This window comes from Rhinolophus hipposideros (genome assembly GCF_964194185.1).
Source record: "Rhinolophus hipposideros genome assembly, chromosome: 10".
NCBI lineage: Eukaryota > Metazoa > Chordata > Mammalia > Chiroptera > Rhinolophidae > Rhinolophus > Rhinolophus hipposideros.
Genome location: NC_138056.1, coordinates 52,291,664 through 52,313,892, shown reverse-complemented (window position 1 = coordinate 52,313,892; position 22,229 = coordinate 52,291,664). Strand labels below are relative to the sequence as shown.

Here is a 22,229-nt window from a genome sequence, read left to right as displayed (position 1 = left end):
CCATAGCCAAAGTCATCAAAAGTCCCTTCATAAATATTTCTGTCCTCAGGAACTCACATTCTAGTGGGAGACGCTGACATGTGCATAAATCACTCTAATACAAGGTAAATAGTGGTAAGTACTGCAGGAAAGGAACAAGGCAAAAGCCCTGGAGACATGGGAGTGGGGAGATTAATTTCCAATAGGGGGGTCTGAAAAGGTTCTGTGAAGAAGATAGGATTTGGGTTGAGCCTTGAAAGCTAGGGAGAGCTCTGATTTATACTGTCTTGTCTTGTGGCTCATGGAGCACGTGGAGCTTTCTTCTCTCAGTTAACTCTGAGTTCCTGAAGGGGAAGGATGTTGACTTTCATCTCTCATTGCCAGCTCCCCAGCGTAGAGCCTGGGAGCCACTCAGTGCTCCAACGATGTTGTCTGAGTCCAATTAATAATGACGACAGAAGAAGGAGGAGGAGTCACACTAATCATACCAGTAGCATTTATTCTTCTATGGAGTTCATGTTACGTTTCAAGTGATTTAACACATCATCACATCTGACCATCCCAGCAATCCCTGAGCAAGGCATTATCATCACAAAGTCCACTCCCCACCTCCCGCTTGACAGAGGAGGAAACTGAGGCCTAGAGGGAGTGCTGCCTACACCAGGCCCCACACTAGTAATCAGTAGGATTGGATTCACTCTCGGATCCCTTGAATTTCAAACTCATGACCACGACATAATATAACCAGAATGTGAGGACAGCTTTCCTGGAAAAAAGTCTGAGAACAATGGATTTTATGACATTTCTGGTGAAAAAAAGCTTTGACTCAAAAAGGTACATATCAGTCAGGGCTCTCCAGAGAAACAGAACTAAAGACCACATTTCTATGTGGACTCTTTGACAGATTCCTTCTTCTCTAGGAAGTCTTAGTCTTTGCTCTTAAGGCCTTCAACTGATTGGACGAGGCCCACCCACATTATGAAGGTAATCTGCTTTACTGAAAGCCAACTGATTGTATTAGGTTGATACAAAAGTAATTGCAGTTTTTGCAATTATTTTTAACCTTTTAATCTGCAATTACTTTTGCACCAACCTAACAAATGTTAATCACATCCACAAATACCTTCTCAGCAACATCTAGACTAGTATTTGGCCAACAGCTGGGTATCATCGCCTGGCCAAGCTGACCCATAAAATTAACCATCACAAGATGATGCTAAACAAGGACCGACCCCAGAAACTTTTTAAATTCAAGCCACTGTACCCCTGTGCTCACCCTATTGTTTTGTTGTTTTTAGTTAGCACTTTTTAAATGCATGAGAACAAGAAAAGCAGAGTTTGAAATTCTGTGTATTTGTGAAGGGAAAATATACTTTTCTCATAAAATGAAGACTATTTTTTAAAAATTGATACACAGATAAAAAGGGAATAGAAAATGCCAAGGTTTGATTTAAGCCTCAAAATATTTTATGCATGTTTAATTTTAGATTTTGTTACACGGGAAAGCGTATTTGACTCTCCTGGTATGTGTGTGCTGACCTGTTTTAAATAGATTTCTACAGGGTCAGCACTGGGAGAAGATCTGGGGTGTCATTTTGTGCAGCCTCATGTGTTACAGATGGGAACACTGGGACTCAGAGAGGGCAGCCCAATGGCACAGCTTGTCACCTCAAGCAAGTGGTAGAACCAGGACTCCTGCCCAGTCTCTGGTAGGGCTTCATTCATCAGGCTCATTATCCAATTTTATTATCAGCAGAGAAAAGAAAAATAAACACATACAAAAGCCCATATTCTACGCCTCAGGGTTGCATGAGCCATACTCAGGCCAGCTGTGAGCCAGATGTCTGCCCTCCCCAATAGGGATGCAGGGGATTCCCTGGCTCTCGATGAACAGATGAGGGAGAAACTAAGGGCTGCAGGATGGGGAGAGTCCAAGCCCCCTTGGGGACAGGACGAGCTGCTGAAGATAGACAGTGCCACCTGACGCGAGGGAGACTACGTGCCCTGGGAAACATCAGGCCGGCCATGAGGTGTTGGACAGAGTGAAACTGTGAGTCTGGACTTCTGAGTTCTAGTCCCTGATCACCTTCTCTGTTAGCTGTGAGTTTGCTTTTCTGGGCCTCGATCTTCTCTGAAAAATGAGAGAAATCGTGGCCTATCTACATGAAGGCAGATAATTCAGAAGACCCAAGTTTGAATCCTGCCTTTGCCACTCACAGATGAGGTGTCTTTGGGCAACTCACGTAGCCTCTCCAACCTCAGCTCATAAAGACAGATGATAATTCCTGGTTAGGATTTAAGTAATTCATGTGAAGTTCCAACCACGTCTGTCCCACAGAATAGGTGCTCCATTCCTCCTCTAACTCTCCCTTTCCTTCTCAGAAGCTAAACTCAGGAGACTTCTGCTTTCCCAAGATCTCCAATTATGCCCTAAAACCCACACAGTAATCCCGGCTTCACAATCTCTCTGCACTAATTAGTCATTCACCAGCTGTTCATTCAAGGACTCTGCAGGACTTGCCCCTCCCTTCACAGAGCGTGCACCCTGAACCTCCAAGCTGTATCTGCAGCCATTACCCACAGATTGACTGTCCCCTGGGGATGACACATTTTAGTTTCACCTTGCCTGTGTTGCTTGCAGGCTCCAGCCCCCATGCTGGAAAAACTTGCCAACACTCTCTGGTGGGAAAACCACCAGCCTTGCAAAGAGGGGTGGAGTCGGAGCCTGAGGGTGGGTCCTGACAGCTGGTGGTACTCAAGTATAGATGACATCCCTCCACCCACGCTTTGGAAACTAGGTGTGGCTGCCTTTGTGTCTCTCTCCCAAATAGTAACAGGGGCCCACTCCTTTTCATCTGTTGAGGACCTTATGAGGTGAGATTTCTTAAGATCATTGTTTCTGTCAGGCAAAATGTCAGTAGTCCCCGGGAGGCCTCTGTGACGTCTGGAATCCAGCGCTCAGCTGGTCTCTGTGGGGCCTGAACCCCACCTGTGCACTGTTTGCCCGTGGAAACCAGGGCAGGAGACAAAGAGCGTCCTCTGGAGCCGGCCTCACGTGTGCGGGGGGCCTGCGAAGGCGCTGATTGTAATCTGGTGTCTGCAGCCTGGCAGACCCAATGTTTTTCAGTGAGTCACTCTCACATCTGAGCTCATCCCAGATACTTGTTTGTGGTGTTGCTCGAGGAAGGCAGGGCAATGAAATCAACACATAATGGGTGACCTGGGAGGGAGCTGAGACATTGTCTAAACCAACCTCCTATTGTGGGAACTTCTGGAAATTTCTACTGCTCAGGCTGCAACCAGGGCCTTTCCTTGCCCTCTCACAAGCCCTGGGGCCTCATTTGCTTCCTTCCACCTTTAGCACTACCCCTGTCCACTGCTTCCCTGAGGGCCCTCCTCACCCAAGCATGGCTGAAGAAGAGGAGGCAGTGTTCATTGAAAGAATGGGCCCTGCACCTTCACACTAACCACTCCCTTGATAAACAACAAACAAGCCCTCTACAGGTTCATTGCCTGAGACTCAAATTCAGGTAACCAAGCAGCCAGTGGGCCAAAGCCCCCAACATCCTCTGGTGAGATTATGTTGATGGCCACTGGTCTGTGGTTTCCAAAGCCCTCTCTGCGAGATAGAAGGTAAGGGACACCCCATCTCATTTTCATTTCGGAAGGTTAAGGTCACTGAATCTTCTGTCCCGTGGACCTAAGGTGACCTATCTTTCCAGGACTGACCTAATTATAGGATGTAATCCAAGCTAGATCACGGGTCCCTCTGCCCTCCAGACAGATCTTATCCCCCCACAGTATTGTCCCCTCTGGGCATATGCTCACATTCCTTTATTTTATATATGAGAAAATGAGGCCAAACAGGTTTAAGAGATTTAGGAAGACACACACTCTGGGGGCACAATCCAGATGAGACCAGTGGCTTTCCTCCTGCCACTGCTCTCTCCACATAAGCAGCTTCTCAGCCTGAGGAACATCCATCCAGGTCCCGTCTTGGTTATTTTCACTCAGCTCCCTAAGAAGACATCAACAGTCCTTTTGGTTTGGGGAATAGATCCCACATATGCTTTCCAGGGTGGGACAAAACACTGTCAGACCATTTAAGCATGAACTCCCTTTGATCTTCTTTGAGGGCTGTTACTAATCCTCCATATTCTTCTTCTGGAATCGGCAGATGGAGCCTGTCTTGCCTAAACAACCTGGTGGTACACAAATAAGGTCAGTTCTCAGAGGCATCTGGGTAATCTACCTCTCCCCGTTGGGGTCTAGGGTAACAGAGATGATGCCATTCATTAGAAAACGTCGTAGGGTAAGAGGTCAGAATGCTTTTTGGAATTACGCATAAATGTAAAGCTTGGCCAAGCATCTTGGTACTGTGTGACCCTGAGAAAGTTACGTCATCTCTCTGAGCCTCAGTGTGTTCCTCTGCAAAATGGGAATAACGATACTTACCTCTCAGGAGTATTGCAAAGATTCCTGAGGTAATGTAGGTGGAGCACCCAGCTCCTTCTATGTACTAAACACGCATTTCTTTCTTAGTTTTCCCCACCTAACCCGTGGTATTTTTTTTTAAGTAATAATAACGTTACTATTTACAAAGCTCATTTTGCTGGGTGTGTGATGTGTGTGTGTGTGTGTTCAGTCTAGATGTGGCTAGAGAAAAGGGTGCACATGGCCTCAGGGAAAAAAGAAAGAAAAGAAAAAAAAAAAAAAGCCATGTAGCTTGGCGACCAGATCCTCACCATGTAAATCAGAAACCCTAACTTCCATCTGCCTCCTACTAACTGCATTCTCTAGTATAAGTCACTTCCATGTCTGCCTTTCCCTCACTTATAAAACACAAATAATGCTATCTTCCTCACTTCTTCCTCTAACAGAATATAAAATACTGGATACCGTGTACCTGGATGGTTATTATCTAGAGCAGTGCTTCTTCAAGGTTGTAGGGATAATGTAAAAAGTAGCATTCCTGAACCAAATAAGTTTAGGAAATACTGGGTTAAAAGGTTTCTCATTGCAAGACTTCTCCGTGCCTTTATTCTCCAGATATGCCTTAGAGATCTCCAAGACTGGGATATAGTGTTTCCCAAGGATAGGTGACCACGAAACTTACATTTTTAAGACTATCTCATGGGCCCAGTGTTCTACAGGACACACTGTGCAAAACACTCAGCAGACATGCTTCAAATTGCTTCCCCACAGCCCAGAGAATGAGAGATTTACTTGTCCCACCATCTTACCTGGATGCTGGATGCAATAAAGAGAGGCAATTTAGTAGCATAAAGGTTGGCTTATAAGAGCAATTCCTCTGGCAGCAAGAGGCAAAGAGAGAGCAGGTACCAAGCTTTAAGAACCTGGGGCAGGACTATAATGGCATTTAATGAAGGTGCTGTTGGGAGGTCCAATGTACCCTAAATAATTTTGGGAGGTCTCAGCTTAGAGGTGGCACCCCCAGGGCAGCTAAGGAGCAATGGATGTGAAATGGCTGGATTTTTTTACTGCTTAACAGCAAGGGGAAAAAATGTGAAAGTCAACTTGGGATTGAAGCTCAACATCTTATACAGAAAGAACCATCGTACACCCAGGAGCACATATGGCTGGGGAGTGTGGGCCCTGTCACAGCTCTAAACAGTCTAAGCTGTTTTCTCACCTGAAATACCTTCCTCACTCATTCAGGTATTGGGGACCACCCCTCCTTAATATCCTGCTATTTATTATTTTAAATTAACCAGTGTTATAAAACAAAGTGTCATCCAAATGTCTATTGTCTCTTCCTTCTCCTCTTCGCCCTAGACACCTGTTACACCACCACCATCACCAAATAAATATACTGCACAGAAGTATCAGAAGCAATGCGAAGCTTCCCAAGGAGTCCACAGAGGAACTGTGGAGGGAATTTACATGGCATAGCCACAAAAGATTTTTTTATTTGACATTTCTTACCTCCCCTCAGCCCTCTCTCTGCCAAGTTCCACTGGGGGTTCCCCCTGTCTATTTTACCCTTTTATGCGGTTTATAGCCTAGCTGTCACCCGTCTTTCATTCCCATAGCTTAGAGATTAAAGATAGGGCTAGGGATAATGCAGAAGAGTGGAAGACGCGTAATTATTGAAGTCAATACAGGACTCCATTCAAATCTGTGCTCTGCAACTTCCTGGTTGAAGGATCTTGGTCAAGTCACTTCACTTTGCTAAGATGCCATCTCGTTTTGGAGACTCTGGAGAGGATACTGTGTTGCGTGGTAGTTTTGTGGATGGGAGAAGAGGAATATGAAACACGTAGCATGGTGCCGGCCACAGAACAGGCCCTCTCTGAATTTCAGGAACGACGATTCAGAGTGGAATTGTGAAGTATCTGAACCCAGATGGTGACTGTTAGGATGGGAAAGGAGAGACAAGTGCGTGAGACATTATGTCCCAACATAGACCGGGCTGTGACGGAGTAAAGGAAAGTGGTGACAGGTCTCCGTTAAAGAGATTAAGTGCTTGGCCTTGCATGACGCCCAGAGTGTTGCCGGGACGTGGCGTGACAGCTGAGTATCAGGGACGGCTATGAAAAGAAGCGAGGTGTCTCCCAGGGCCCGTCGTGGGGACAAAGGGCTGAATGAATTAATTAAAATAATAGTTGTAGATCTGCTTGATGTTCAAGCAGATGAATGACAGGGCCACCTAATTGGTGAATGTGGATGGGACAGTTAATAAATGGTTTTTTGAATGTAGTTTCTAAAACATCTTTTAACAAGTCATGGTTTGTTTCAAATTCTGTTTGATGACATGTGTGTTTCATGTTGCTTTACAGAGTGACTGCTAAGGCAAAAAGTTGAAGTACCTAGCTCTAATTTTCAACCTTCTTGGTCACAAGTGACAAAGCAAAGCATATTGTAATAGTTGCTTCCTCCAGAAGGAAGAACAAGTCAGAAGAATCTGAAGGTCTCCAATACTTCCCAGTGCTTTTACTGGAAAGACCTAGCCTTCAGAGTTAGAAAAAGAAAGATCAAAATTCTAACTTCGACCCTTAAAAGTATGAGGTCGGCCATATTATTTAAGCTTTCTGCACCTCAATTTTCTTATCTGTGTAATGGGTGTGAACATTCCTTCCTCTGTTGGTTGTTCTGAGGTGCAATTAAGACAACATAAGGGAAAGTGGGTGCCTGGCGCATGGGTGATACTCAGTACATGTTGATTCCTCTTAATTAAAGATTGAATTGAAAAGATTTACATTATTGTGTGTCTTTCTGTTGGGTAGAACAGAAAAGACAAAAGAAGACTGTTCAGAAGTGTATGTATGGCTGCAGTGATCTATGGGTGGTTATTGGGAGTAGAGGTAGGAAGCAAAGAAAATTCAGGAATGTGCACCAGGAAGTCCAATATCACTTCAAGGCTTTGGTGGCCTGAGTTGCAGGACCATAATATGACAGTGGAACGAGAAATACTGCTTAAAAAAAAAGAAGAAAGAAAGAAAAACCTCCAATGAAGGAAGGGTTTGAGGGTCCCTGCGTACTAAGATGCTAAACATCTGCATAGTGCCGTGGAAGTAGAACATGAAGCACTTGGGTCATGGATCAAAGGAACGAAAGACACAAAAGTGATGTTGTGGGAATGAGCTGCCAATCACGCAGCAGTTTCATCTGGCAGAAACCCTACCAGAAGCCAGAACTCGTGCAGGTTTGAGCCATAGCAGAGCCCCCACAAGTCTCCCGGATGCTGGGAGGACAACCGACACATTTGTTTTTCTTTGACCACTTTATACTCAAAAGGAAGGAGCCACAAGAAGATCTGCTCTTCGGGGCTGAGTAGAACTGAATCATTGATGGTGACGCCCAGGCGACGTGAGTTTGGTAGAAACAAACTGTGCCACATTGGAGTCAAACGAGGTCAAGACTTCCTGGTTGAGCCCTCAGACATTCTTGACTTTAGGCAAGCAGATTTCCAGAACCTCAGCATGACCGCTACCCTCCAAGAAAACAGACTCAAGTTTGCAAAAGGGGCATTCCAACTGCTCCATCTTGAGTGGCCCAGTAAAGGCAGAAAAGGCTGTGGGAGTCTCTGCACAGGTGCACAGGAAGCCAAGCTGCTCTGCTAGTGACCTTGTAAATGTTGGTGCCCTGGAAGCAGCAGGGACTGGAGCTGGGTGTGCCTGGGTTTGAATGTTAGGTCCATGTCTATGAGCTATGTAGCCTCTGGCAAGTTATCTAAGCTTTCTGAGTTTTTCTTTGTGCATCAAAAAGAAACAATGCTACTTATATCGCAGCATCAATATAGCGTTAAATGATATAATGCTCGTATATGCAGAACATACTATCTCTCTCTGAATCCTAGAAACCACCCAAGGTAAAACATGAGACTCCTTTCCTTTTCCTTTGTAGGATTATTTGGCACGTAGATTACAGGAAAACCTGGGATTGTGGGGGAGGGGCAGGGAAACTGGAGAAGTGAGTCTGAAAACTTTCTCCAGCCCTGAGGGCAAGATGATAGAGGGGCAACATTGTATCCCAAAGTAGTGTCTTGAATGGTGGAATTGACAGTCTGTTTGGGGAGATTTTGGATATATTGGATAGAGGAGAAAGAGTCAGGCAGAATTTTCCCAAACACACTGTGCCGGCAGGCACCAGTCTTGCCAGAAAGACCCTTACTTGCTCATTAGGAAAAGTTTACAGGTTGCCCAGATCACTGCTCTGACCGGCCCACCAGCCCATCTTTCTAAAACCTTAAATTGGATCTCTCTTTCACTACATTGCTTTGGCAGAGAAATGACTCACTTGCATTTTATGTTTTTTGTCTGTTCCTTTAAGGAATTGGAAAAGCTTTGACACCTGAAGGCCACAGATACAACCTGGGAACATAGAGCCCATATAAAATTCTGGCCTGAAAAGGCTGACACACTGGAGCAGGAGCCAGGGGCTCGGGACCTAATCCTAACTCTGCCAGAGTCTTACTCTGTGATTTTGAGCAAATGGTTGTAAATCTCCGGTCTTTAGTCTCCTCATCTGAAACACCGGGGAATGTCAGGGAGAAGTGTGCAGAGAGCACGGATCTTAATTCAGACTGCTGTAAAAGCCTATTCAAATGTGAGATTTTATGAATTTCCAGTGTGGTGAAGTTGAAACACTAGCTAAAATGTATTGAGTAACTACCATGTGTCAGAAATTATTAAAAGTCTTATATTTTAGTTATTTCATCTTCACCTCCATATGAAGTAGGTGTTATTATTATTGCCATGTCACGGGTGAGAAAACTAAACACGGAGAGGTTATATAACTCACCCAATGTCACAGAGCTGGTAGGTGCCAGAGCCAGAATTTGAATCCTGTCGTTGACTTCGGAGCCTGTAAGCTTTGCCACTGATCTCTGCTTGAGTTAGACAGACCTCGTTGTTAACTGAGGCCCCCTCACTTATCATGTACAAGCCAACTCCTGTAACTGACCTCAGTGGCCTCAGTTACAAAGTAGTGGTGTTACATCCTGCCTCCGGGAGTTGTTGCAAGTAACAAGTCAGGTCAGTATGTGTAGCAGGGTGAATGAGAAATAAATTGGTGTTACCATGCCATGTCCCCACTCCAGGAAAGAGAGGTCAGCTGTGATTCTGTAAGTCTTGGCTTTCCTAAGAGTAGACCACAAACTGATGGAAATAAAGTAGTAGAAAAAGAAAATAGTGTATGATAGAGTATAATAAATACTAGGAGGAGGTAACCAGGATGATAATAAGCAAGAACAAGGATGCTGGCTGAATAGGATGGTCAGTAAAGCAATACTGAGGAGGCAAATATATCAGATGAAAACCAGTGGGGATCTCGTGGCAGGAGTTGGAGGACCTCTGATAATGACTGAGGCAAGCTGGGAGCTCCGGGAATAATTTATTTGAAAGAAATAATTGGATGTTGATGGCATTTCTTTTGCCTGAGACAAAGAATCCCATGCACCTTTTCTGTGGATAGTTAACGCCATGAGTAGAACTTGATAGGTTCTAAACAAATCTGGTTTCTTTCCCTCTCTTTTGTTATCATCTCCTATTATGTGGCAGTAGCCATGGGAAGGATGTACGATTAAAGCGTTCTTCTTTCATTTGGATAAAAGTATGCCACTGTGATTGGATTGAAATCTCTCTTACCACAAAAAAAAAAAAAAAAAAAGAAAGAAAGAAAAAAAAAGATTTTAATTTTAACATGAAAATTTGATGAGCTGAATTTGCAGCATTGCCTGGGTCAATATCTACATTTCAAATGCATTTACTGTCATTACTGAAAGAATTCCACTTGGTGAGCCATTAAGACAAAGCACTGAGTAAATTAGCTAAATCGTGCCTAGGGTAACCGCTCTGCAGGGCTTGTTGGGAAAAGACTCTCTTCCTGCAAGTGATGATGGGTGAAGGAATGCTTCTGGAAAATGACCCTTCTAGGAAGGATTAGCTGCTAATCAGGAGAACACTAAATCGAGGCAAGGAAGGTGGGGGCAGCATATGGAATATATTGGAATGAGAGTAAATAGATCTGAGCCAGTCTCCTTTCTGTGTCACCAACCAGCCATGTACCTACATAATTCACCAATATTTATAGAGCACCTGCTGTGTGTAAAGCAGTGCTCTAGGCACTGAGGACTTAGCAATTCACCAGTGAAATACACAGACAAACCCCTGCCCAACTGGGGCTTACAATTGGGTGGCAGGAGATTGTTATGGACTAAATATGCCCTCCCCAAATTCCTATGTAGAAGCCCTCACTCTTATGGTTAGGGCCTTTGAGAGGTTAGAATTGGTTAGATGAGGTCGTGAGGTGGGTTCCTTATGATGGGATTAGTGCTCTTATGAGAAGAGACACTAGAGAGCTTTCCCTCTCTCCCTGTCATGTGAGGACACCGCAAGAAGGTAGCGGTCTCACCTTGCTGCAAGCCAGGAAGCCAGCTCGCACTAGAATGCGACTATGCTGGCACTCCAATCTCGGACTTCCAGGCCCCAGAACTATGAGAAAATTAAATTCTGTTGTTGAAGCCACCCAGTCTATGCATTTTGTGATAGCAGCCCAAGCTGATGAAGAGAACGATAAATAATAAATTCTGAAAATGTCTATAGTATGCCAGCTAGTGGAAAGTGCTATGGAGTAAAGGGACTGGGCATAGGAAATGCTGACAGTGGACGGAGGAAGGGGAAGAGCTGCGATTTTAAATAGAGTGGCCAGGAGCAGCTCCCTGAACAAAGCCCTGGGCGGTTACAGCATAGAAGTTAAAAGCACAGCTGATTAATTGTTTTGAACCATCCCTTATATGGTTCTAAATCTCAGCTCCACCCCTTACCAGCTGGATAATATTAAGCCAGTGCTTCATACAGGTTGATCCAATTTTAGTGTATGTCACAGTTACCTGAAGCGCTTTGTAAACCCCTATTTCTGTGTCCACCACCACGATTCTGATTCAATAGGACTGGGGTCCTCTGGGTATTCTGCAGTTCTCTTAAGTTTCCCGCTGTGGCTGAGGCTGCACGACTGGAGAGCCACAGCGCTAGATAACAGACATCCCTCCTAACCTTAGCTTTCGCAGCCGGAAACTGGAAAGGACAGAGTTGGCATCACAGTATGGCTGTCAGTACCCCTCACACAGTGAGTTCTCGGGACGTGATAGCTGCTGCTGCGGGTATTGGCATTCTTGTCAGCAACATCTCCACTGTCTGGGCCCCAGTTTCCTCAGTGGTGACAGGAGGCCCATCACGGGAAGAGGTAGCTTCGTGCTAAGGCTCAGTGGAGGGGCCCCAGTCTGTCTCGGGTATTGGGGATCACAGAAAGATTAGCAGAGATGGCACTTGAACTGAGTCTCAGTGTCGACCTGGGCTTTAGCTGAGAGGAAGGGTGGAGAGGAGGGACTTGCAGAAGGCCTTCTGAGCAGGGGCGCTGCGTGTGCAGAAGTACGGCAATGAGAGAAAGCAGTCAGTGTTCAGGGAACCGCAAATGTATGATGTAGGTAGGGGTTCACCGAGAGATGAAGAGCTCATATGAGGCTTGGTTTTATCCTGAAGCCATCAGTGGCCTGGGAGTGTTTACGCAGGAAGGAGCGTGACTGGGCCAGATTCAGTTTGAGAGTGATTCCCTGGAATGGTGTGGAGGGAGGACTGGAAAGGATCAGCTGTGTCTGGAGGCCAGGAGACCAATGAGGAAGCCAGGGCCACAGCTAGTGGGGGAGTAGGTTGTACACCAGGCTACAGTACCTGGCTGGGAGAAAATGGAGGTCAAAGATCAAGCCCACAGTTCTCTCACAAACCCCTCTGTCACAGCGCTGTGTTGGCCCAAAGGAAAGTCATCTCTTTCTAATTTGCCCAGATGGATCACCATTTTCCAGTTTGTACAAGAACTAGCTGTGGAAGCTTGACAGTTGTCTTAGTGAATTTAGGTGGCGTTTAAACAACCAAAGTGTATTTCTCACAGTTCTGGAGGCTGGGAAGTGCAACTGAGATCAAGGTACCAGCAGATTCAGTGTCTGGTGATGAGAACCATCCTGCTTCACAGATGACCATCTTTCACATGTGTCCTCTGATGGTGGAAGGAGGAAGCAAGGGAGCTCTTTGGGGTCTCTTTTATAAGGGCACGAATCCCATTCATGAGGGTTGCGCCTTCATGCCCTAATCACATCCCAAAGGCCCCACATCCTAATACCATCATCTTGGGCATTAGGTTTTCAACATAGGAATTTTGTGGGGGACACACTTAGTCTATAGCAGCCATTGTTACCTAAGAGAGGCTGAATCAATTCACTAGCACTGGAAATTGAGAGGAAGGTGCTTAGCCGAGGAAGAATTATGAGTAGAAATGATTGAATCTACTTCTTTTTTTTTTTTAAGATGAAGAGTCATGGCTCAGAGAGATGATATTACCCAGCTCACAAGTGACAGAGTTAGGATTCAAGCTCAAACCCCCTGTTTGTAAGTTCTAGATTATTTCTATAAAAATTAAACAGCCTAACACATTTCCTGAAAAGACCTGAATGCTGGTATTGATAATTCTCATTTCCTGAGTTTATTATAGGCTGATGATGGCCTAGGTGCCCTAGGTCAGGTGCTTTCCATATATGATTTCAGCACAGCGCCTGACACACAGTAGGACCGTGATATATTGTTTTTCTCCTTTCTGGTCTGCCTTCATCATGACAGTATTAAACGACAGCTGACAGGCTGTTTCACGTGAGCTAATCTGGTTTATGAGAATTATCATTGAATAAGAGAGACATAACCCCAGCCGTCATTGCACCTAATGTCTGAAAGGTAAAGCCATCTTGAACAGATAACGTGGACTAATTACATTATGCTATAAACTCCCCAAGGACAGGAGCCCTTATTTGTTTTGTTCACTCCTGTATCCCACGGATACACGTGGGCAGAAGTGAGTCATGAAGAGGTGCTTCCTTAGTAACATTATGTCCAAGGCAAAGTGAGGCTCACAGGAGAGTTCAGGTTCCATGAACAGCGAGTACTTCACATTCCTTCATCTGTCTACAGAAAAAAATCGCATCGTACGATGTCTGGTGCAAATGGAAGGAGCAGGAGATCTGGGATTTGAGTTTTCCTCTGTCACTTTCTATGAGAAATGTAGTTGGGAGACTGTGGAAGACTAACCTCTCTTTGCATTTGTTGGCGTACAGTGCTTTCTCTATAAATATATATTTTTCAGTGAATGAATAGAGGAATGAATGTTGTGCAACTGGCATTTCACGTGGGGACATACAGAAAACATACAAATGAGAGCATAGAGCTGGTATACAACCTGGTCTCATTTGATATTAAAATACATTCTGATGTCTTTAAGGCCCATACCATCTAAGGTCAGCTCTTGAAAACTCAACAAACTAAAAATCAACCAGTCCTTCAAACTGTGGTGTAAACTTCACAATGTCTAGCCACACACGTAACTTCTCCCCTTTCCCAGAATATCCCAGACCCTTTCTGCCTCTATTCCATTGAAATTGTTCCTTACAGTTCCGGGTGTAAGTCACAACTATCACCGGTCCTGGCAGTCTCAGATTTACTCTGCCAGTACCAGCCCAACTGGCACTTACTCTGAAGAGCCTTCCATGATTCCCACTGACCATGTTAGTCATTTTCTCCTCTGGGTTTTCTCAGCATCTCTCTATTGTTTTACCTATATTGTATCCTAACTTACCTGTGTATATAACTAGTTATTCATATGAACTGGGTATATGAATATCTCCCTATTCGTATACCCAGTGGCTAGAAGTGAGCCTGCCAATAGACATTAGTTGAATAGATGAGTGGATGGCTCAGTAGAGAAAGGGAAGAGTGAGTGGATGGGTAGATGGCTGGATGAAGGCTTTGTTTTGTAGCCAAAAAGAGAACCATGCTGTTATAGCCGGCATGCCTTGAACATTTACCCAAAGGTGCTCGGTGTCCACAAGCTCAGATTGAGTCACTGCACACCTCCCCTGCCTCCTGCGCAGTCCTCAGTCCCCACCCTGCTCTCCCCTGCTCTGTGCCAGTTCTGCTCCACTCTCCTGGAAGCTTCACCTGTCTCCAGAATGCAGTGGGACACACCCCATCGTCTATTAAAACACAATACTGATGACCTGGGCCAAAATGAACACTACTATTCCTTCTACCACAGAAGCAACACTGTACAAAGGAAGCAGGGGAGAAAGGCTGCTAATACTGTCTCTCACTTCTACATGCCGCCCTGCGTCTCCGGAGTCAATTCCAGGCAGTTTATTAACCACATGACAAACTGGCCTCGCAGAAAAAGCGTTCTTCTTAAAGCCGAGGAACTCAGGAGTTCTAAACGTTCCTTAGTTCTTCCCAAACACAGTGCATTGGACAGCAGTAAACCCCAATTAGTAGAATCACAAAAGATTTATCTCTGCAAAGATTTTTAGAAGCCAATTCTGAGGTTTCAGATTGCATCAGCCGTGTGCTCCTCTGTTTGCTCACTTTCGACTATACTCAGAGGCTGGTACAGATACCAGATCACTGAATGGCATCAATACATTGATCGAGCAATCATGATTAAAGTGAGACAGTGAAATTTATGTTCTAAGCACAGGAACTCAGTAAATATGTTGAATAAATTAATAAACAGTAAACAAACCAAATGAAATTCTAATATCTTTGTGCATCACTGCTGTTGGACAGAATACATTTACTGTTTTCTCTCACTCAACCCATAAGAATTATTATTATTATATTATTAGTAGTAGTATTAGTATTATTTTAATGTAATGTGTCCTGACCTCTTAAACCCCAAGATGGCTTGGAGGCTCCATCCTCCCCCTTCCCACTGTTCTGGTACATTCCTCCCATGGTTCAGTCATCTTATCCTGTAGCAAACAGTTGCTCATGTGTGTGTGTTTCCCACTAGACTGAATTCCTTGAAAACAAGGATGGTCTCATTCCTTTGAGTGTCTCCAGCTTCTTGCACAGGGCCTGTCCCACAGCAGGCACTCAGAAGTTATCGCTGAATTGCTATTGGATTTTGAAATTTTAGTCTCCTAAATTCTTGAGGAGGAAGGGACGTGTGTGTCATTTCTATCATGGAAATGAAAATGTTAAGACACAAGCATTGCCAGTGACATTTCCACACGATGTTTAGTGGTAGAGCCAGAAATGGAATCTCCGTCCTCAGGCTGCTCTCCCAAGGTCTCCCACCCCGCCCCTCTCCAAGCTGTGATCTCATCTCGTAGAACACAGCTCTTCTGCTCAGGAAGGGTTGCTACTAAACCTTCTGACATGGACACGCACAGGTCCCAGAGCTTGTTTGTAGACGGCAAATGAGAGCTAAGTGGCTCTACATAATCAAATAACAGAATTTTTGTTTGTTTGTTTTACTTTTCTATCTGTGGTTGGTAACGGCAGGAATTGGGCTGGCGTTGGGGTGGGGGGGGTCTCTGGAGCCAAAGGAAAAATTAGAGACGGTACAAAAGGAGGCTGGCTACAAGATCCAGGAACTCCAATCAAAAGCAAGCTAAATTTCTAGGCCGCATACATAACTAGACAGAGGTGCACATGGGATGGGTGTGTACCAGCTAAATGGAGCCTGCAGACATGTTTTGTGTAGGCACAGGGTTGGGAGGTGTTACATAAAATCCAGATTTCAGGCTTCTCTTTAAAAACCACAAGTTGTGACAACCCAGGTCTGCTCCATCTGAGGCTGGGTAGTTGCTGCCACCTTTTCTAGATGGCACTCTCTAGTTTGCCGCAGTCTCCAACACTCCCTGTTGTCCCCAGGCTCCTCGAGCCCACTTGAGTGATTTGCAGTGCCAACCCAGCACCTGTAGGACTTTGAGTTTGCAACTTCTGCACCTGAGGAAAATGACAACTCCTGAAAGAAAAAGACAGAGACTTTAGTCCCTGCTCTCCCGTGAGGCACCTACCATGTGGCAAACATTGTAATACCTGTGAGGTCAAAAAGGGGCAGAGAATTATCCCCATTTTAAGGGTGATGAAACTGAGGCTCAAACAGGGTAAATCTCATGACCATGGTAACAAAGCAAGTACATGGTAGATTCAAATCCTGGTTCATCTGATTCCAGTACCCTGTCTGAACTACTCCTTTAAGCATTTGTTAATTCCTCTCTCACCCCTCCCCAACTCCTTTGACTCTGAACTTGAATGCTGACCCAGAAGGTCTAATTTATTTGCATATTAATTGAATGTGGTCTGAGAGAAGGGTCATTGGTTCTAGTGTGCAATCGAAAGTCGCATTTTTAAAAATCGTAGATAAACCAATGTGTTATGTGTTGGTTCTTCGTGGCTAAGGAAAAGAGAAGGAGAAATAATTAAGTGACCTGGGTGTTTGGACTTCGATGTTCAGACTATTAATTGTTAAAGGCAGGAAACTGATAATCGAGGGGCAGGAGTTGTGCTTTAATGCTTCAAAAACCCCTGTTTGTTGCAGACATGACAGGGGAAGTTATAGCTAAAGAGGAGGATGTGTATAATTAAATGTCAAAACATATTTTGAAAAATGGTTTTTAACTCCTCAAATCTCCCAGCAGGATGAAAAAGAGAAACTCTGTAATAGAGCTGGTTCTTCCTCACAGGAGGCCACTACGTCCTTGCTAGGTAGCAGAGACCTAAGGAGGAGTGGAGGAGGTAGCCTGAATGTTTGGCAGTTTGTGCTTCTCCTTCTAATCAGATAATAACAGCTAAAGGCAAGGAGGCCTTACATGCACATGTCAGGCACTTAAATGTATTATCTCATTGGATCTCCGCAGTCACTGCTTAAAATGTGATTTACTCCCATCTCACAGATGAGAAAACTGAGGTTCAGAGAGATTTAGTTGCCCATCATGTTTGTTCATTCCCTTCCCTCAATTCTCTGCCTTAGCCAATAGCCAACTACTTCTTGCACAGATCCTGTAAATCACCAGTGTGTGAGAATTAGGAAGAGACAAAACTGTGAAGACTTCCGTACAGGTCGCGCTCCAGCAGTGGAAACTTGGCTAATGTAATCCAGCCTGCCTGAGATTCATTTTCCTCACCTGTAGAATAACAGAAAGACTGGACTTAGAGGGTTCTTAGTTAATTAAATGAAATAGTACACACAAGTGCTAGGCATACATGCAGTAGGTACTCCACAAGTGGTACTGAATTTTCATTATTAATTTACACGGGTTGCTTCCCTGGGTTTTCCTGAGAGTGAAAGAAACTTTCTTCTAGTGGAATGATGGTTTCCTCCATGTTAACAGGGTTTCAGTCTTTGGCCAGCTGCAGACCATGGCCATGGCCAGGCCTGAGTGACTGGAGGCCTAAGTCCCGGGGTGGGAGACAGCTGGATCCAAGTGTGGGTCCTGCTGTTGCCACTTTGCAGCTGTGGGAGGTTCGAGCCAGGTTCTTTTATCTTCAAGACCTCAGTTTCAAACATCACAAAGTGGAGCTAGTAACGACTGCATAGCAAGGTGGTGAAGATCAAATGAGATAAGACTGTTAGAAAGAAATGGAGGGACCCTGTGAGGCCTAATGAAAGACAGGGTTTTACCCACTTGGAGGGAATGAATAGCAGTAACTCTTACACTTTTGAGAGCCACAGATGCTTTGTAAACCCAGTGACAGTCATGGACTACCTGACCACCCACATGGGCTCATGGGTCCCTCCAAAACCCACCCATGACCTCCAAGGGAAGCCTTGGATCGGCTCTGCTTCACCCCTTGCTGTTTCCAGGCCTCCAAACCCCTTCCTACCTGTGGAAGGTGGGGACTGGATGGATCCCACCATGGCTGCTGATGTTTATTAGGGGAACCTGCTACAGAGCAACCACAGGTACATGCCAAGCTAACAGCCAGGGACAGTGAGCCCTAAAGACCTCACCCCCCTCACAAACCACTCTCCCCTCCATCCTTTCCTTCAGGGGGATTGTGCCCCAAGATGAGAGGAACAAGGGAGGGCTGGCGGCCAACAAGGGACTCATGCAGGAGGCCTTCAGAAACACGTTCTGGAACTAATGTACCGCAGTGGGAAGGAGGTAGAGTTCCGGTGAACTTAGGAAAAACTGAAGCCATAAATGCCTCCAAATTGGGACATGTGCCTTCCTCTTGCCTGTATCGCCCACATCTGGCACAAAGGTACACAGGATCAGTGGATAGCTAGATGAGCTGACAAGGTTGGAAAGTCTGAGGAAGAAGACCAGACTCAAGGATCAGAGAAGAGTTGAATAAGACATCCTTTAAGTCAAATCGAGGTCCCAAAAGTTGTTCTAAGAACCAGCCGTGTCAAAATTACCTGAATCATTTGGTGTTTTTGTTGTTGTTGTTGTTTGTTTTTTGTTTTTTTTTTGTTTTTAAAAAAAACATGTTGTAGACTCAGATATACTGAATCAAAATCTGCAGGGCGCTGTCTGGGAGTGTGTGTGTCAGTGTGTGCATGTGTGTTTTGTGGTGTATCTTTCCTGAGTAATTCTTTTAGCCTCATTTAAGCACCACATCTCTACTTCCTTTTTGAGTATAGTGTGATCATAAAGGGTTTATCCTGGTAGCATGATGAATCTGGGTTCAAGTTCTGCCTTGGCTGCTGAATGGTTGTGTGATATTGGGAAGCTTACTTGAAGTACCTTAGCCACAGGGACCTCATCGATACAGTGAAGGTAAAGACACAGTTAACCCCAGGGCCTTGTAAGGGTTAAGCTAGTTGTCGGCACCAACAAAGCTTTCTCTAAGCATCAGGTATTTCTGGTGGTGGCAGGGCTGGTAGCAGAGAATCAAGGCGTTTACAGGAACCACAGGACGTCGACCAGGCAGGTGCTCGTCATTCCTATTTTAAAGATGAGAACACTGAGGCTTCGCTCCTTGGTGGAACCAGGGTGTGAACCCCCACGGGCTAGCTGGCTCACTCCTGGGTGATGTCATAACATGTGGACTCCCAGTAGGAACAGCTTGTTGGTATCCAGTGTGGGATGAGGACCCACAACACCCCCCAAGACACAGCTCAGATTGCCCTGGGCTGTGAGTTGAATTAGACATGAGGGGAGGAGGGAACTGCTTTTCACGAAGGACCCCCTTTCCCCCCCATGGGCCTTGGAATGGTCTCACTCGGCCACTCATGTTAAGTGGTGTGCTGACACCACTTGGCGTAGGCAGATAGCTTTATTAGATGAAGGGTCAAATGCAATAAAATGCTTGGAGGCTTTTAAAAAAACACTGGAAACATTTACCGTGACATTATTGACAATCTGGTTAATAAGCTGCCTGGACTAGAGTAATACTGCTGGGATCAGCAGCTTTCGCTCCGGCGTTGACTTCCCCTCCTCATTCACTTGTGCTCCCAAAGGGTTTAGGCTGCGTCTTCTATGGGATGGGTATTACTCGGCCTTGCGTCCTGAGTAATGGCCTCTTCCAGGCTGAAGGTTTCTTCAAGGGCAAGAACGAGTTCTTTTTCATCTTAGCACATGGATGGTCAATTAAGAGCACTAAATAATGAATTACCATTAATGACTATACTTTTAAAACTTTTTAAAACATATCTTCATTCATATTTTCATTTCCTCCATTCTTCTCTTCTTATGTTCTCCCTTCTGTCCACTTTCACCATGAATGATCCATTTTCACTCTCTGGTGTGCCCTAACAAAAGAACCTAGTGGAAGAATATACAAAGTGAGTAAATTCCAATAATTAAGTGACTCTGTCTGATTCTTGCTGGGTTATTGGATGATTTCTACTCCCTGAAAGTCAGAGAGTGTATGGATTAGCAAAAGTAATCACCTGTTAAACAGAAGTCTTGGGCTTATCACTCTGGCTATGAAACAGTAATCATTTTTGCACATAGTTTTAAATTCAAATGTAGTGCTAAACTGGACCTAATTTAGTTCCCTGTGCTGGTGAGCATGGCTGTGTTTCTCTGGGACACAATGTTCTCATATGTATAACAGCAGTAAAAATCATGCCCATATCCTAAGGCTGACGCAAGGAGTAAATAAGAGAAAATTATCACTGAAGAGAGCCGTGTGTCTTTCTAAGGGGAACAGTCCTAGCTTTCTCAGGCTTCTCAAGTTCATCAAGCTGCTTCCTGGGTGCGTTGTTGAAAATGCAACATGTAATTCATAGGACATCCACTGACTGTCATAGGAGCAAAGCACTCTCCTATTTACTGTAGGTGAGAGATGACAAACACCACCCTGCTCTCCAGCTGCACACTGTTAAAGGAGGAAAGCACAGATGTTTAAAAAATTAAAAAGAAAGTGCGGAATGATCACTGCTTTGGAAATAAAAATGAGGGGTCATCGTAGAAAGATCCACAATACAACTCTCGATTGTATTGTTCACGAACACTCTCTCTCTGCCTGGGAGAGGATGATACTTCCCCACCCTATCAATGGCAGACTTGGTCATGTGACGTTTGGCTCGGGGGAAATGTTTCCTGGGAGTGGAAGGTGCTACTCCTGAGTAGAAGCTTTAAGATCCAGTATGTTCTTTTTTCTATTCCCCATGTTCTGTTTTCCTTTCTGCCCTGATAACTAGCAATGGAGCTGAGCTACAGCTGACCTGCAATGGCGATATAGAATGAGAAAGGAAAAAAAAACCCTTTAGTATAGTAAGTCACTGCAGGTCCTTTGTCACTGCAGCATATCCTAGCCTGCTCTGACAAAAGACCAAAGAATTCCAAAGTAGAAGAAGCCACTGAAGCAAAGGCTTAGAGGCAGAAGAGATATAGGTAGCCCCTGGAATGAAGTTTTGCAGACTCAGTACATACTGAGAACATAGTGGTAACTAAATTGTGTACGGCCAAGAACACATACTCAAGGAGTTTTGACTTCATCCCATACTCAGCGAGGAGCCATACAATCATTTGAACAGGAGGGTGATGGAATCAGGAATTCTTCCCCTAAGCCATAGAAAAGCATAACCAATGACCTTGTAATTGATCCATCTATCAGAAGGCCTGGAAAGGCTGCAAACTCTAGCGTGTGTAAACATTACTGGCTTTAAAATTATTGGCAGGGTAGCTCATATGGACCCACAGAAGCAGAGCCCAGTTTAAAACCTCAGCCCAAAGATATTTATGTGCATGCCCACAGTAGTCTAATTACTCTGTATCAAGTACCATGTATCAAAATACCCTTCAAGATTATAACAGGTTTAATTAAATGCACAGTGAAATCCACTTAAGACGAGCTAATTGGGTAGAACCTGATTTTCCTTCCTGCTGCGTCTGATAGACATGAGGACATCCCAGGGAAAGGGCAGCATGTAAAGTGATTTGAAGGAGGCAGGTGTAAGAAGCTGGTGCTTTAGGAGCTGTGACAGGACTGAGGTTTCCCAAAGGCAGGAATGTGGAGCTGAGAAAGGCTGGGAACAAGCCCAAACAGCAGTCCTCTCCTACCCAGGAAGGGACATTATTCTGAATGTACTCCTGCCCCTGCTCTCCCCGGATTCAGTAAATGGCAACTCCAACTGTCACCCTTTCCAAAGACACTGGAACCATCTTTGACTCTTTTACTTCCTTCACACCCCACATTTGCTCTATCAGCCTACCCCATCAGCCCAGTATTCAAAATGCAGAATATTTCTCACTATCCTTCCCCTCTTTCCCTGGTTCAAGCCACCATCATATTTCACCCAAATGACAGACATAGCATCCCAGCCCATCTCCTGTGCCTCCATTTCCCACAATCTATTCTCAACCTAGAAGCCAGAGGAATCCTTTTAAAGCATAAGTCAGATCATGTCACTTCTCTGCCCAAGACTCTCCAAGGGTTCCCATCTCATTCAAAATACCATCCAACGAAGATCCTTACAGTGACTTGCAAGGCTTTATTTTATTTCCTCCACACACA

At 44.8% G+C, this 22,229-nt stretch overlaps 1 protein-coding gene across 1 annotated transcript in view; it reads left to right on the top strand.

Moving 5' to 3' along the window:
- TENM4 (teneurin transmembrane protein 4) overlaps positions 1-22,229 on the top strand; it is a 985,233-nt gene that overhangs the window by 42,072 nt on the left and 920,932 nt on the right. The gene's annotated exons all lie outside the window — the stretch shown is intronic.